Here is an 18,824-nt window from a genome sequence, read left to right on the forward strand (position 1 = left end):
CTGGGCACACAGAAGGTCAGACTAATTGGTTCTCCAGACAACTTGCTTACTTCATCATGGGAAAACTTGAGTATTTCTGAACAACACTGATTACCTTTTGAAATCATTAAGGGACTCACAAGAGTAATGCACCTGAGCAGATGACAAGGTTCTAGTAAACCAGTGCATATTTAAAATAAGCTCTAATTTTTTCCTTCATTTAATGCATCTTCATCTCTTTAATGAAGGTCCTTGTGAATTTTAGAAAAGGAGGGAATTGAAAGTGCCCTGAGATGCAGGCAGAGCCAGGTTTTACCTCCATAATTCAACCAGTTGTTCTCTGGACAGGCTTAACCAGTATTGTATTCACACCTGCTTGGATTCCCATAAACAAGGGCGGATGTGTCTACAGTGGGAGGCTTATTTCAGCAGTGATGTTTCCCATGATCTATGGTGTGATACGTAACACTGGGATGATAATATCAGAATCCTGACAAGGGCAGTTGGGATCAATGGTTAGAGCAAAGTCAAATCTGAGGCTGAGTGTAGCAGAGGAGTTCATAGTCTAATTCCAGGCTGGGGTAGATAACCAGGATCAGAGTCTGAGTCAGATTTCAGGGTCTGGGTCAGGAGGCAAGGTTGAAGCCAGGAGTTCAAGAACAGGAATGATCATGGCCGTTACAGGAGATTCACGCTTTTGCCTGGACACTTCTTGGAACATCCCTTGTGTTTATATTGGGCAGGGAGCCAATCAGAGCCATGAGGCTGCTGCTTGTCAGACTCCTTGAGGCGGGACCTCCTATGGTCTGCATCCACAATGAGTAGTGGAGTGCAAGCTTGTTACCCACTGGCCCTTACAGGTAATGTGGTTTTGGTAAGGAGGAGTTAGCCAAACTTACACATCGCTTAATTTGACATGAGAGTAGAGTCTGTTTGCAGAGGTGCAATGATTTGAATCCTCAATGGATCGTAAGCACAGTGCATTCCACAAGAGGATACCCCAATGTCTTGTTGTTTATTATAGGGGGAGGTGGTAGGGAGTGGTTGAGAGTTTTTCAGCAAAATATTTTTCCGATGGAAAATGTTGGTTCGCCAAAATTTCATGGGAATAGGTCAGTTCTGATCAATTTCTCGTTTTTGGAAAAAATTTTGAAAACAAGTTTTGAATGTTTTGATGTTCTCAAAAAGAAACATTCTTTTCTATGGTTCAGAATGACTTTTCATTGCTTAAATTGAAGTTAATTTATAGTTTGTATTTTTTTTTTAAAAAGTCAAAATCTAATGCACCAATATATTGAAATGAAACATTTCGATTGACCTGATCTGAATTTTTTGGAGGATTTGGGTTGGCTCTTTTTTTTTTTGCTTCGGCGGCGGCACTCCAGCTACACCCCCTACCCCCTTTTTTTTTGCTTAGGGCAGCAAGAACCTAGAGCCGGGTCTAGCTAAAACTTCTTAGTGTTCAACTTTTTGTCCCAATTGGGGACAGGAAAATTTTGTGCAATCTCAAAAATCCTCACGGGACAGGAAAACTGTTCCTCCTTCAGATCTAGTAGTCAACCCCTATATTTAGTTGCCTAATGCTTTCCAGGTGACCTTTTTTGAGGCTCCCTAAGGCTTCCATTATTTACAGCAGGCCTTAGCAATTCAATAGAGAAAAAGGGCATATGCATTATGATACAGTCTTTAATGATTTGATCATATGCTATTTTCCACCCCAGAACCTCGGTCCCTTGGTGCACCTGTGCACTGAATGAATTTCAATAGTGCTTCCATGGACCATATTAAATGTGGCGTTTCATAGCTACTGACTTTGCATCCTAAACAATGTTCTTTTAACTACGAGCGTTTTGTATTGTATGTGTTTATAGTCCATGATGTATCAACAAAGAGGAGAGTCCTGTTGTGTGAGGTGCTGTACATACGCTTAGTAAGAATCTCCCATGAAGAGCTTACAATCCAAAAAGACAAGTCGAAGAGGGAGAGGTATATTTATCCCTCATTTTACAGGTGGGGAGCCAAGGCACAAAGAGAGTAAATGATACACCCACAGTCACACAGGGAGCCTGTAGCAGAGTGGAGCACTGAATCCAGGTCTCCTGAATCTTAGCCCATTGCCTCAACCACAAGACTGTCCTTTCTGCGTAGATATGTTTTGCACAAGAGAGCAAAGAGTATGTCTTGCTATGTGGGGAATGGTGGTTAGTACGTGCAGATCTTTGTACAAGAAAAGGAAGAAGCTTTTTAGTGTTTAGCATGTACATCCAATAGCTCTCCCAGAGCAGTTTCCAGGGTCACTAGTTATTTACTGAGCTGTACTCTGTTTTTTCCCCCTGAAAGTGCATAAAGAGCTGGAGCAATTTAAATCAAAGACTTGTGAGAGCCCTGAAGTGCTAGAGCTTTCACTGCAGCTACAGGATCAATTATCTGTGAAAACTGATGTTCTTCCAGGAAGAACTTAAAAAATATATCCTATTTTGAAAGTGGAAATGTCAAATTTGCCCTGTTGATAGGGCCATTTTAGAGTGGAAAAAGGAGCCTTTTCCACTCAAATTCCTACTGCTGACTGAAATGTGGCAATCTTAGTGTGGGAATGAGGATAGTTCACTCAAAAAATGGTGTTTCTTCGAGCAGAAAGGCTCTGTTTTAGAACAAAACCCTATAAAATTTGGGCCTCAGATTTACCCCAGGGCATTGAATGTTCTGCAAACCCTTAATGCAAAGATTTCCTGTAACATATATGGCAGTTTCTATTTAAAAAATAAAAAGGCTCTGAAGAGCTCCTCTTCCACTACAAAATAGAATCAGGTTTTGTGTTTGAGTGTGTGTGAGGTGGTAGTTTTTTTTGCTGCTTAACTTTGTAGTTGGAAGCAAGAACAAAAGTACAAAGAACTAAGGCTAATCCTTTTATCACCCCTTCCTTTTTGCTATATTCCCTGTTTACTGCTTCCGTTTTACCTTGACATCTAGACTCTGAACATGCATATACAACACCTGATGGTGTCAGTGGGGCTGCTGCATAGATGAGTTTCCTCACAGTAGTGTCCTGTCAACAGCGATGACTTTCAAGCCTTGAATTTGACATTGATGTCTATCCCAAAAAGAGCTAAGAACCTGAGTTTGTGCACACACGTGCATATTCAGTGTATTTAAAGGATTTTCTTTCTTGGTTAATGCATCTGAATGGCCCTACATTGTTAAACTAATTCTTACTAATGAAGCCTCAGTTTTGTAATATATTCTGGAATCACAAGAGTGAGTTTCCAGGTAATTAATGAAATAAATTATTTGCTTAAAGTCTATAGGCATGTTACTTGCTTTTGCTGTTTAAAGATATAGGCATAGATATGTTAATTAATTTGGCACATTTTGTTTTTTAGCCTTTTCAACCAAATTAACAAGAGTCAAATTCTCTAGCTTCATTTTGTCTGAAACCTTTACTGTAGTTCTTATAGTTGTTGCTTGGATCACATGAAAATTAAGTTTCCACGTACCATCAACTGATGTCTATTCAAAAGATATTGCTTTTACCTGTAAATTACAACACAAGTTTTGCCTTCCTATCACAGAGTTATGTAATATATGTGCATCTAATATGGACGCAGGTCAAATAATTTAAATGAGTTCAGTCTACAAAGGTTTGATATGTGGCTTGTAAAAATTAGGAACCATGTATAATATTGCTTTTTTACTTGATGTGAAATAATGGAAGCCAGCTGCTTATTATATTAAGACAATATTCCTGCAATACTTATGATCCCGGCATTCATATGGTCTAATCCAGCAGATGCTTAAATCATTATTGGTTAAATAGTGGGATTCTCAGAAATGCCTTGGCATTTAGGGGCTTTAGAATATCTCACTAGACCTCTACATGCAACTTTTGGCTCCTAAATGTCTTTAGAAGTCTGGACCGTAATGCTTTTGACTGTTAGTACTCCCATTGGCTTCAGTGGGATTGCTCATGTGAGTAAAGGTTACTCATGTGCCTAAGTGCTGGCAGGGTTGAGCTATAAAATACCACTTACTGGAGTGATATGGATCTTAGGAAGGCCTTATGAAAGCCATACATTAAGAATACAGAAGTTAAATATGAGGGTATATATTGAAGGGTTGAGTGGGTTGAACAAAGTAATGTGCTCCCCCAAATAAAATGGGCCAGACCCAACAGAGCTATACAGATTTACATGAGTGAGGAGGTGATTTTTAAAAATATTCATTATGTACCATGCAAGTGCTTTAAGAAGGAGAAGAATATACTGGTGAGTAAATGTACAGGTACTGAAGAATGCACATGGGAAATAGTCTGCTCAGAACTAGTAATTAGTGCTGATCAGATTAGTTATTGACAGCAGGATTGTGACTTGGCCCATGTGGCTGGGCATGAAGGTGAAGAGTATAAGGAGGAAACATTTTTACTTAGAAATTTGGTAAGACTTGTCGGTTGGCATGCATGTGTGTTGTCTCCATGTGCTGTCCCAGCTCTGTGCCGATAGCTGGTTCAGCAACCTCGACAGGATTATTCAGAAAGACCACAGACTCAGTTCAGTGGCAGAGGCACTTGGCCAGGTTTATTGTCCTCAAGACACAGTACCAGTGTCCCATAGACTGTCTACAGGTACATGAACACGTGAATGACAAGGACTCAGCTCAGTCAGCAGCAGGACTTTCTGCTGCCCCCTTGGCTGGACAAATGTGTGCCTCCATTGATATAAGCAAGTTACATATTAAACTCCTGACCTGGTTAGTTACCCACTCTACACCTTGTTCTGGCTGGTCCGAACAAAACATCTTCATTCACTGTCCTCTCATCTTTGTCTTAACTTGGCATCTGTGTGTTCCTGTACCATCTTCCAGGAACGTGTTTACATGAATATCCAGCACCTGGTACTTCAGGGTGCCTGTGTTTCAGCAGTGCTAACTGTGTTTTTGCCAAGTTTGTGTGTCAGACAGGGAATTTGTAAGCAACCATCTACTTTATGACAGGACTTGCCTTGTTGCTCATATTCTGCCTTTTGCTGACTTTGGTTCAGGCCTTAGCTCTTACACCTGGCCCCAGGCTCTCTCTCTTTACTACAAGACAAATCTAGCTTGCTTTCAGATTTAATGCCAGTGCTTCTTCCCTTGAGAAATATGATTCATCTGGCAGATTTGCTGCATAAGATGAATGAAAACTGTGCTGCTGGAGGTGCAACATGGTTGGCTAAAAGGACATTCATACTGACATTTTGTTGTGTCAGTAATAACCTTGCTGTTCAGAGAGTACACCTTCCCGAGTCTCCTCTTGCATGTTAAAGAGGAGCAGTTCCACTGAAACCAAGTTATACTGGTGAAAATCAGAGATGGTTCAGGTCATTTATTTTCTTTTTAAGTAAGCACAATTTCATTTATACAGCATGGCTCTATGAAGAGATGTGGCCATTTGGAACTATACAGGCAGTCTGACATGTACTGACAGAGTTCCCATCATAAGATCAGCAGTAGTAGATAAAAAAGCTCTTCCATACCAAATGAAAAATAGAGATTGGTTGCAGAGTTGAGCCTTGATTTTTGTCCCTGTCCAAAGTGCAGGATGGTTGGGGGAAGGGTTTATCCCTTTGAATCCCTTCTTCTCTGCTAAAAGACACTGTGATCACATTTATAATAACCTTGCAAATGCTGAGTTGTTGAGCAGAAGTACAGTCAGAAGAAACAGAGTGACGTGATACCAGTATGCAGCCCTTCTTTCACCCTAAGAAAGGTATCAAGCAATTAATCAAACTAGTCCTTACCAAATTCCACCTTCAGGAATACAGATGTTGCAGTCTAGCTATGAGGGATTTATTGCCACTTGATTCATATTTTTCTTTCATAAAACTGACTGTCAGAAGGCATTAGTTTAACAATTTCTGGAAAGAAAGCAGAGGAGTTTTTTCTAGTAAGGGAATACGTAAGCCTCTCTTTGTGCAGGTCGCTTCCTTGAGCAGGAAGAATGAGAGACCAAGGAAAAAGAGGGCAAAGGGTAAAATCTGTTGCAGAACTGAATTTCTATCTACCAGTAACTCCCAGGCAACTCACTCCCTGGCAAGTATTTTCTGTCATAATGGCATTACTAGATGACTACACTGTAGTTTAAAAACTTTATTGATGTTTCATTAAAAACAATGTTTGACCATCTCAGCTCACTTCCTAGAAGCAAAGAGTAAAACCTCATTGGACTCACTTCAGCTTAGCTACTAGCCCCCTCTCCCGCAATGCTCATGACCTCCTTGTCTCTCCCAGAAGAGGCTCATGATGATTGCAGATGTGCACTTGCTCTGTAATATTGCTGTTTGGGTATAATGTCTGGCCAAAGTTTTATATGCCTTGGGTAAACATGTAGTATTTGAAATAGGTTTCTTAAATGTTTTTTTCACCCGAGGAAAATAATCACTTCTGAGATGATGTTGGGGAGATGTGCAGATAGCTTGCCCAGGGAAAAATATTGAAGTGTACATAGTGCTCACATTTTTGCCTTTGAAAATGTCTTGCACATAAATAAGCCACTACTGATCGTGTATTTTCTATAGATTTATCAGAAGCTTCCAAGTTATATTTAACATTTTAATGTAAATATCTCATTTAATTTAGTTTTCTGATTTGAATTAATTTTACTGAAAGTAAGCTCAGCATTGGCTTATTACCTTTCAAGCAATATCAGCATACTTATGGCCCACAAGCCAGAGAAAAAGGATATCTTGTGGGGGAGGTAACGGGCTAGCACTCTGGAGAATGAGGTTCCATTCGTGGTTTCTTATGGGAGACTGTTCTTAAGTTGCTTAATCTCTTTGTTCATCAGCGCCTCATCTATAAAATGGTGATAGTGATACTTCCTACCTCACAGTGGCTTTTGTGAGGAAGAGTTTGTTAATGTTTGTGAGACAGTCTGAGTTGTGCCAGAAGTTGAGCTGATAAGTACTAATGCTCTGCACACTGCAGGAGATGCTCTGTAAGAATCTAAAGAGTGGTCTGCACTAGAGAATTAGGTTGTCTCAACTATGTCACTCGGGTGAAATGCTTTTGTTCTAAATTAGTGATACTTGGGTTGTTTGATTACTAACTACCACTATCAGAGGACACAGACTTGCAGGGTCTGGACATGAGTCAGACCTGCTGAGGTCATGACAGGTGAATACACGGGGTACTGCATCCCAACACCTTGTCCGAGAATGGGAAAATTGTGTGATTTCACCCTTAGAGAGAGGCATGAGACCTCAAAGGGATGCACCTGTCGTGGACAGACCAAGAGGGGGTTAGAAGTGTAGCCTAGTAGCTATGAGTGGGGGCATGAGAGGAACATAAAAAATAGGTGATTCTCTTCCACAGAGGTTTTTATACTGCTCCATTTCCCATAGTGTTTAAACACCTTCCAGTAGTGCATTAAGCAATGTGACTAACATCTGCCAAATGTGATTCATTCTTTCTCTCATCTTATGAGTCTTTCCTGCAACCATGAGGACTAGAAACTTCTTAAAAATGAAAACCAAGATTCTTACATAATCACATGACTCCAGGAGTTAGGCTTTAAATGTCATGAGGATCATGATAAAATCATGGATGTTTGTCAACACTGTTTGTAAATAATTCATAAATGAGTGGTTCTGTAAAACTGGTGTGTAGTATGAAGTCTGAAGACTCCTTTTCAGGCACATATTTCAAACATTTTACCGATGATAAACTAAGCCAGAGGCATGTTAATGGCCTGACTCTACCATTCTTTCTTTTGTTGAATGCGAACTTGTTCTGTGAGTGGTTCCTTTTAATTTTAATGGGACTGCTGAGGAGTTGTTGGGCTTCTATTCATCACAAGTTAAAGTGACACAATTAGGGCGTACTGACTTCTGTGGTCTTTGCCTCAGGTGCTTTTGTGACCACCTCAAGGTAGCACAGTGAGTGAATGGCAACTGGGTATGGAACTCCGGAGCCTTGGCTCAAAGTTGTGTGTTCTAATCACTAGACAGCCCTGCCTGCCTTAACATAAGCAGAACTTGCATCTGACAACTTAAAGCACACAGCTGGCAAATAGAAGCCTCCAGTCTTCAATCCTATATTTACATGCAGGGTGAAAAGCAAAACAAATTCATGTGCAAAGGTTTATTCAAGAGTCTCTTTTAAAATGTGGGCCTTCATGACAGAATGTAATTAGAGGAAGAGGTTCATTGTGCTTTAAAATACAAAATGTATACGTACATTGTATACAAAGGAGTGGAAACCAAAGGCATTACACTACAATGGCTAAATTCCCCTCCTCCCACCCACAAACTCCTCTGCACGTTTTAATAATATTGTAGTATAAGTAAGGACATCATTGTGCGCAATTCATTTGCTGACTCCAGTAATAAAGCATTCTGCCCTTTATTTATAGGACTGCCTCAAGGATCTGACAGGAGGAATTGAGTATGCTGCCAAGATATTAAGTGAAATTCCCCAGAAAGACATTCAGTGTTTTTAAAAGAGCCTCAAAGGCAGAAAGGGAAGGAAATGGGCAAGGTAAGTCATACATAATGAGCTCAGTTGGCATCCATTGATCTGGTCCAGCATCCTTTTGAGGATGGAATATCCATCAAAGTCTTTTAAAAGTCACTTGACTGTTCTGGTTGTGGCTGCTGTCACAAACACATGCTGTACAGGGCGCAGGCTATTTGTAAAAGATCCAGTTTCCTTTGACCCAACTAAAGGAAAAAATAAAACCAGGAACTGGGCCCTTTTACAACCAACCTGAAAGTCAAGGAGAGAAAATGCACTTGAAATACATAAGGGCAGATTGTCTCTTGGCCTTTTGGCCTCTTTGCATTACTCATTTTCTCAGCTGGGGATTCTCCTTGCATCGGCGAGGCTGGCATGACTGGTTCCTTCATGCAGCCAGTAGTGTAGGAGGTCTCAGAGATGGAATGGGTCTGGATGGTTGCAGTGACAACTGTCTGGAGGACGACAATTTCATTTGTGCAGTTCTCGGGGTTTCAATTTTTTTTCTACCTTGGAATGAAACTTCAACCTTTCAAACATTTCTACAAATAAAAGGTGTGTCAAAATGGCAGTCTTGGGTTAGAAAAGCAGAGAGCTCCGGACCCCAGAAAAATCATTTCAACAAAAATCTGGTTGAAAGCAATTGTCTCTGCAAAATGTTTCAGCTTTGGCAGAACAACATATTTCAGTGTTCTGACCAGCTTTGTGCAGTTATGTTCCAGCTGTTACGTGCTGTCATAATGGCCCCCTTGGGGAAGAAAACCAGCCAGCATTCTTTGAAGTAGCCCCAAGCACTGCTCTAAATATTGCCAGGGCTGAGGCTTATGTGGATCTGGCCCCAAAATCTTGGAGCAACAATTGGCTTTTTTCAGTATTGTCTGCTTTTGTGATTTCATTGCAATTCTAACCATGTTTGGTGTTTATTTTCTTTAAAGACCCTTCTATTGGGTTCATGTGAACACATGAGAATCTCAACTTTCATTAAAAAAATAGTTTCTAGGCATCATGGTTGCAACGACAAAATCTTATGACTTAAGTGCACACTGAAGGTTTAAAACCCAAAAGATTAATATGAAGAAGCCAAAATTATATTATTGTGGCACCTGTAGACTAACAGATGTATTGGAGCCTAAAGTCTTCTACATGGGTGAATACTCGCTTTGTCAGACACGGTTGCTTTTTACAGATCCAGACTAACACGACTACCCCCTGATAATTGACATTATTTTTCAAAAATATCATGATTTATGGGGGAGGAAAAGGGCCAGTTTATGATTTTTCAACACTTGGGGTTGGTGGTATGAGCCACCTTCACTCAGCTGCATTCTGCAGAGAACAAATACAGCTGAAAATCTGGCTTAGATTAGAATCTGGTTTAGATATATGTGGTGAACTCTGCCTGATTAAATGTCATGAGGACAAAAACAAACATCTGCATTTGACGACACCTTGGTTTTGTCAAAAATGTACCAGGTGAGCTTTTAGATAGGGAAATAAAACTACACTTCAGATACATATGTAGCAAAGATCTTTATATGGTCCCTGTTATAGTATGTGAGCACCTCAGAGTCTTTAAGGTAGTTATCTTCCCAGAACCCCTATGATGTGGAGAAGTACTACTATTCTTGTTTTACAGAGATACTCTCTGTATCTCTGTTCCCTAAGCGACTTGCTCAAGGCCACTGTCATAAACAGATGGTTAAGGGTTAATGACTCTTTTACCTGTAAAGGGTTAAGAAGCTCAGTAAACCTGGCTGACAACAGACCAGAGGACCAATAGAGGGACAAGATACTTTCAAATCTTGGTGGAGAGAAGTCTTTGTTTGTGTTTTGTTTTGTTTTTTGGTTCGTTTGTTGTTCGCTCTCGGGACTGAGAGGGACGAGACATCATTCCAGGTTCTCCAAATCTTTCTGAATCAGTCTTTCATGTTTCAAAATTGTAAGTAATAGCCAGGCCAGGCGGATTAGTCTTATGTTTGTTTTCTCAACTTGTAAATGTGTCTTTTTGCTGGAAGGATTTTTACCTCTGTTTGCTGTAACTTTGAATCTAAGGCTGGGGGGGGTCCCTCTAGTCTATATGAATCTGAGTACCCTGTAAAATACTTTCCATCCTGATTTTACAGAGATAATTTTTACCTTTTCTTTCTTTAATTAAAAGTTTTCTTTTTAAGAACCTGATTGATTTTTCCTTGTTTTAAAATCCAAGGGGTTGAGTCTGAACTCACCAGGGATTGGTGGGGGGAAAGGAGGGAGGATGGTTAATTCCTCCTTGTTTTAAGATCCAAGGAGTTTGGATCGGTGTGAAGCCTCTCAAGGCAACCCAGGGAGGGGAAAGTCTGGGGGGGGAAAGGAGGGGGTTGGTTAATTTCTCTTTGTTTTAAGATCCAAGGGGTTCCCCAGGGAAGGTTTTGGGGGAACAGAAAGTGTGCCAGACACTAAATTCTGGCTGGTGGCAGCGTGCCAGATTTAAGCTAGTAAATAAGTTTAAAAGTGTTCATGCAGGTCCCCACTTTTTGTACCCTAAAGTTAAAAGTAGGGGAAAAAACCTTGACAGTCACACAGGAAGTTTATGGTGGAGCAGGGAATTGATCCTGGATGTCCTAAGTCCCTGGCTCGGCCCGAGCACGGAACAATCTTTTCTTTCAAAGTAAATATTTATATTTTTATCTGAAGCACAGCATTTAATGGAGTGGTTTCTTTCTCTAAGGTATTACATTCCCATTTATCACACAAGACCATGTCCTTTTCTCTGTGAGACTGCTCAGGAATACTCTGAAGAAACTGGATATCTGCCAGTGTATGGAATGGGAGGAGTTTTTCAATGACACCAAATAGTTAGTATTCTGAATACAGCCATGTTATTGCTTTGTACATTTCTGGATGTGTTGCATCTCTTGTGAGCCCCAAGGCCCTTCTGCCTCTTGTTTGTACTTGTTAGTGAGAAAGGAGGCTACAAGGGCTAGACTGATTTGTTAGACCTATGTTTTATCTCCTGCTCTTTCACAGACTTCCTTGTTGACTTTGGGCAAGTCACATAATCTCACTGTACCTCAGTTCCCATCTATAAATGGGGATAATGGCATTGGCCTACCTCTTAGGGGGATTGCAAATATAAATATATTAAAATATATTAAAAATATGTGAAGCACTTATGCACCATGTTAATGGGGCCATACCAGTACCGTACATAGGCAGATCATTAAACTGTCTAGGCAACTCTAGTATCAATATGTTTTCAATTACACAGAATAGCATGGAACTATAGCTGTATCTGAGATGAAAGGTTCTTAAACTTGGTGTGAAATTTCTCTTATCTCATAGGTTTAAGGAACAGATGAATACAGGATTTGTTGGTTGTTGTTTTTTTCCCCTACTAAGTTTGTGTTTTGAGGGAGTAAAATTTTGTAGTGCTAATAAGTGTTCACTTATATGCAAAGGGCAGAGACTTTTTTGATTGGCTACTTGAAAGCCTTTACAAGCTCCTGGTTGCAGAAATATTAAAATTTATTTTCTCTATGTCTTAGGGCCTGCACTGCTCCTTGATGATCTCTTGGTGATCATTAAAATGTTCTACGGTGGACAAATCACAAATTGTACCTCTTTTTGCAGAGCACAGGGCAGACTTCCTCTGAAATACAGGAAAATGGCATAAACATTCCTTAATATTCCATATGGCTTAGAGTTAAAAACTAGGAGAATAAAGAAAGATGGCCTGTCTAATAGACTTAAATAGAGAGACCATTGCACTGGTTGGAAATGTTACCCTGTTAATGGTTGCCTGCACACAGGGCTTGAGCCAAAATCCATTGAATTCAATAGGAATAGTTCTGTTCACTTCAACAGGCTTTGAATGGGTCCTGTTGTGTCCATTATCAATTTCCTTCTTGGGAAGGACAAAGTGGTTCTTCAGAAATTGTTGTGCTCAACTCTGAACTTGACTCCAAGAATTATGAGCCAGAACCCACCTAAATTGTTGGCCATTTTTCTGGTCAAGGATATAGTTTTCAGTACTGTATGTGCTTTAATGCCTCTCTAGTAATCATCTGACCAGTCCTTAAATGATGTTTCAATAATTTATATTTAGATTTTTTTAAAAAATGCCACATGAATGCAATGTATTATTATTCAAGTGGTGAAATGTGCTTGGGGATGTACAAAATATAGCAAATCTTGAAGCTGCAAGATGAAGCATTCTGAAGACTAGTCAATTCTGAATGCAAACCGATGTAGTGGGTTTTAGCTCATGAACGCTTTTGCCCAAATAAATCTGTTAGTCTCTAAGGTGCCGCAAGGACTTCTCATTCTTTTTGCTGATACAGACTCCCTACCACTCTGAAACCTATTTTTCACATGTTATATCCTTGCCCTTTAAATAAAATGATGTTGATAGGTGTAAGTTTCAGGATCCAAAGAAAGCTGTTGGAGGTCCCTATGTTTTCTCTGCTCTATTTTTGGTTATTTGGACTACTATAGGACAGATGAATAAGAGTAACTTGTCCAGCTAAGCAGATTGTGTCAATTTTAACAGCAACACCAATCACAAAATATATGTAGCCAGAGCTTCATTCTGCTATTGAAAAAATAGAGAATTTGTAGATGGGTAGCCCATAGGACTAGCTTGCCTTTATTATATTCACTGCCTTTCCTTCATTACATTCTGTCTTTGTATTCAACAGTAATGAAAGGAACCTATAGGCCTGTATCCTGTGAGACGACATCTTCAGTAGTTAGCATAAGTCTTGATGCCTAGGAACTTTGGCACAGATAAAAGACCTAATGGTCACCCCATAATCCATAGATCAGGGTACAGATATTCATTGTGACTGGCTTTCTCATCTAAAGACAAAGAAAAATGTAGATTAGCCACATAGAGACCAGAGAAAAGTAAGGCCAAAAGGTACTATGTTCCAGCTCCAAAAATATGAGTTGTGCTACTTTCATGTGGAGTAGTTGTTGAAGGAATGCTCTTCTGGTAGCAAGACTGTGAGAATAGCTTTGATCTATATAAATTAAAAATTTATGCTGCCATATAAAGGCATATAGACCCCTTCATATAGAAGGATTCTCCAAAGTGTTCAACAGAATTATCTGAGAGGACTGTTTTGCTCACCAATACAATGCAGTCACTTCTGGATTGGAAATGTAGAAGTCTTGCTGTATGAAGAATGCTACAGAACAAATGATTTGGGGGCTTGTGATGGGAGAACTATGTTACTCAGCTGAAATAACCTTAAATAAACAGAATGCAGTGCCCACACTGGGAATTTGATTAAGACCCCAGTCTAACTAACACACACACACGAGCTGTAATGACTGCAAAGTTGTTAGTGCTTTCTGTAAAAACCTCTTTGAACTTGGGCAAATGTTTCCCTCTGTTCCTCAAAACCTTTATGGAATTCTTATTGATTACAGAAAGAGATTTAACTGCTGACTATTCTACCATTGTACTGCTTCATTGACCGGCTGTGCCTGACCTTTAGCAAATGTTCTCTTATTTTAGGCAAATTGAGAACTCTGTGTATGTTGTCGAAGGAATTAGGAGCAAATTGTGAATTAGTAAAGGTCAAGAAACCTTGTCAAATTAAAGAAATGGTTTTTTTTAAATAACATGAATGGCAACATTAGGCCCTGTATCACTGTTTTAAAAATCAAATTGCAACAAATTATCCAGCATTTAGTCCAATAAATACTTAGTACTGAATAAAGCTCTAACAAAATAGCATGGCTGTTAAACAAGCTGACTCACTAAAAAAGGAGAATCTATTACAGCTGGGAAATTGCCTTTGATCTGTCATTATTATTTCCATGCAACTCCATGTGCTGTTGGTAAGCATGACACTTGGTGCGTGTGTGTGTGTGTAATCTCAGCTTCGGATTCTGATATTAAGGCTACTGGAACTACTGATTTGAGTAAAGGTTAAATCATAAGAATAAGGGATGCAGGATTGAGTCTTCAGTGTTATAAGGCTGGAAACCAATACATTGCATCTATAGGCAAAACAGCTTAGCTGGCAACTCACTGTGGCACAGAAAAAGCAACACATCTTGCAGGCCCATATTTTGAATTGTTTTGCCATAAATGTCTCCCATGGCAAAGATAAACAGGGAGGTATGGAATAAGCCTGCGACACTCTGGTTGGCTTTTCAAGCTGTCATGACACACTATAGAAGGAACTTGAAAATGACCCATCCTCCAAATATCTTTCCAGTTTGTTTCCGTGTCCCTCCATTTCTTCAGGTGTCTTAGGAAGTACCATTTCCATTTTTTTCCAGGGCAGTTTGATATTTTATTAGCGTATAATAGTCTGTTGTCTTCATTGCCTGCTGACGGCAGATCTTTAATATCAGCCTCCTGCAAGCCTCTGAAACATCATTTTAAAACTTTTTTTTAAAATTTCCTATTTAAAAGTGCATGTAGTGCTTGGTAGGATGCCAGATAGACAGCAGTGGAGACAGAAGTTTATCCATAGAGCTGGTAATTGGCAGATAGCAGCAGAAAAATCTTTCTCACATTGCTCCATCTTATCTCAGCCTTGTAGTGGTCATACCACCTCTAGAACATAAAGCAGGGGTAGGCAACCTATGGCACAGGTGCCGAAGGCAGCATGTGAGCTGATTTTCCATGGCACTCACACTGCCCAGGTCCTGGCCACCAGTCCAGGGGGCTCTGCATTTTAATTTAATTTTAAATGAAGCTTTTAAACATTTTAAAAACCTTATTTACTTTACATACAACAATAGTTTAGTTATATATTATAGATTTATAGAAAGAGACCTTCTAAAAACGTTAAAATGTATTACTGGCATGCGAAACCTTAAATCAGAGTGAATAAATGAAGACTCGGCACAGCACCTCTGAAAGGTTGCCGACCCCTGACAGAGAGTATTAGTCTACCCAGTGGTTCTCAAACTTTTCACATAGCAAGCCCCTGAGTGTGGACCCCTCTTATAAATTAAAAACACTTTAAAATATATTTAACACCATTATAAATGCTGGAGGCAAAGTGGGGTTTGGGGTGGAGGCTGACAGCTCACGACCCCCCCATGTAATAACCTGACGACCTCCTGAGGGTCCCAACCCCCAGTTTGAGAACCCCTGTTCTATGCCCATTAAGTACTCCACCTCTTCACTGACACCATCAATGGGATATCCTGTTGTGCCAGTTGTGGGGGATGTGTCTGTCTGTTAGGGGGGATGTTATATGAAAAAATGGTGTATTGGCTTCATATCACTGCCTGATTAATCATTAGAAATTAAAACTTTTGGTCAGTAGCTACTCCGACCACCTGGTGATAAGCTGTTCCATAGCTAACTTAAATCAGCCATTGTGCTCTGAATTATAGTCTCTACAATCCATAGAGTCCTTAATGGAGTCTGACCCTGTCTAAATCCAATGACCACTTCTTGACTGCATGGAGCTAACACTAAGGACAGCTATTTGCCCGTTAGAGGTAACTGGGGAGTGAAGTGCCAAATATTAAATAAGCTTAGGCGCTGCATGGTATTGTGTCTCCCCAGAAAATAATAGCATCAAGCAAAGGAAACAAATGAAGGATCCATATTGTCATATTAGAAGAAGGGAAACAAAACAAGAATCCAGGTTGTTAAAGTGGCAATGGGTTCAAGAGGCATGGGACCTGATCCTGTTGGATATCAGGCAGCTCCTGTGAAGTGCTGCTCATTCTTTTCTTCCTCTGAAGTTAGGATCCAGAGTCTGACTTTCCCAAAGTTTCAGTTTTGATTTCATCATACCACTAAAGTCAAGGTTGGTCACAGCATTCAGATTCAAAGGAACGTTAGAATTATCGATAATCTGTCTGGTCCACTATCCCATCTCTAACAGTGGCCAGTACTAGATGCTTCACAGGAAGGTGTAAGAAACTCTGCAGAAGGCAGTTGCAGGGCAACTTTCCTATAGGGAAAGTTTATTCCTCGCTGTCCTTGGTTAGAGGTTGATTTATGCCCTACAGCATGAGGATGATTCTTCTTACTGTTGTAATGCTGAGTATTCTGGTTATCCATATGAATGTCCAAGCCCTGTTTCGAACCTGCTAAGCTTATTCTGATCCAAACTTCCCCCATAGTTTATGGTGGTTTAAACCCGGGGTTTTAACTTTGGTCCCCCTTTTATAAGCCATTCATGCCCTTACTCCAGCTACCCCGTGAGCAGCTTTTCAGGTGAAAGAAGCCATTGAGCCTGGGAGCCGTTGACATTTACAAACCCCAAAAATATTTGTACATCAGTGCAATAGTTGTCTCTTTTTTTATTCATAACTAAAAGATGTTAACACCATTAAAGCACTGGACTGTGCTGAAATGTCTGAACATGTTAGACTAAATGTGGCATCAGCCCTAAAGAGGACATAGCATAAGGGTTTCTGTCACAAGCCTTGAACATCTTCTGGCTTTTGGGCTTGTGCTCTCCTTTACAAAATTATAATGGAATCTGTTCAAGTACCTAGGCCTGAAATACTCTTTCTGTTTTAACAAAGCTAAACCACATTACACTCTAGAGAGCAGATAATCCCTTGAGAGCACTCTTGAGGGGCAAAGGTAGGGAAGGATAAGGAACAGACCTGTTGGAGCTGGAGAAGGTAAACACTATGGGGGTTCCATCCAAATAATTTCTTCAGTGGAGCTTAATTATGTACAAGAAACAGGAATTTGTCTTCCCGGAACAGTTACATTTGCTGCTTAAAACTGCAAATATCTTGATATCTGCTGATTTCCAGGACCATCTGTCCAGATGCCCTGAGTCTGTTCATTAGCTCTGAAGGTTTCACCATCACGTTGTCTAAACAGACAGGGATTTGGATTTAAAGGCCTTATTTATCTTCTTGCAAATAGCAGAAGCTATGATTTATTCTGCTTGGATTGAATCTGGTGCCTCGCTCGGTTCATATGAAAATATATCCTTCAAGGATTTACACTGTCATTGAATTGCAGAGGACTTTACATTACCAAATGGCAAATGAAGAATTTGATCTTGAGGGTTAGAAGCTGGAACTACATTGATGCGTAACTCTGAAAAGGCTCTGATGTAATCACTGTTCAGTGACTCAGTGTATTTAAGTGTTCTTTTCCAGCTGGTGGTCCCTGTTTAAACAGGATTTTTCTACGTTAGCCATAAATAGCTAGGAAGACTTAGGCCTTGTGTATACTACAGGGGGAGATCGATCTAAGTTATGCAACTTCAGCTACATGAATAGCGTAGCTCAAATAGACATACTTAAATCTACTTACCGTGGGGTCCACACGGTACGATGTCGACTGGAGACACTCTCCCATCGACTCCCCTTGCACTTCTCATTCAGGTGGAATACAGGAGTCGACGGGAGAGCGATCTGCTGTTGATTTAGCGGGTCTTCTCTAGACTTGCTAAATCAACCACTGATGCATCGGTTGCCATGCATCGAACCCCCAGTAAGTGTACACAACGCCTTAGTGTTGAAGCAAAAGATTTTGTTCAACCTTAAATTATTTTTTTAACTCTTTTTGGCTGAGAATTTTGACACATTTTGTTTTCAGTTTGACTCCCTGAAGAAACTTTTTTCCCTACCTTTTTTTTTTCTTTGAATTGCCAGGGAACCAAAAAATTATTTGTCCACACAGTTCTAAAAGTACTTGGCTTATGCCAAATCCAGTTAAGCATCAGAACACAGGTCCAAGGAACCAGCTTATTTCTTTCCCAGCTTCTCTCATTTGTAAGGTTTGGAGAAATAATTTTTGAAGTGAGCTGAGAGTACTCAAGTGACCAAAGTTTGCATGGTAGCTATCCAGAACTAGAGAGAGATGTGACCTGACTTTTTGTGTACTTTAATACTCTTGATTTTCTGTATCCTAATGCACCTGAGCTTTTGGAGCACAGTTGGACTCTAAATCCATATTTCACAATTGGCTTTTACCTGAAAAATGATTTGAAATAAGACACTGAAACTGTCTGAACAGATCGAAACTTCTCTGAAGTTCAGATGTGGGTTCTACCTACAAAACGTATACCCATTTCTAATCCCATCTGGCTCCTTCGGTTTCTCTTGAACACAGAATGTGTGTTTGGATCTAATGTAAGATCAGTGTCTTGAAAAAATTATCAACATTTATCTCAAAGTCAATTTTAGATGACCTTGTGTGAGATAAGTTTTAGTAAAATGGTTGTCACCTTTTATGAACTAAAGCTCTGAAGACCATTTGCTTATAGTCTGTAGGTCTGCCAGTTTGCTGTACTAATACTTCATACAAGCTGGTAATTTCTTAAGGTTGTTACGTCATATTTCCAGGTGCATGGATCACTCTTAATGGACTCTACAGCAATTACAGGCCTCAGATTTCTACCTGCCTGAACAGCTGTTAGGCCAAACTG

This window comes from Gopherus flavomarginatus, chromosome 19 (assembly GCF_025201925.1).
Source record: "Gopherus flavomarginatus isolate rGopFla2 chromosome 19, rGopFla2.mat.asm, whole genome shotgun sequence".
Classification (NCBI taxonomy): domain Eukaryota; kingdom Metazoa; phylum Chordata; order Testudines; family Testudinidae; genus Gopherus; species Gopherus flavomarginatus.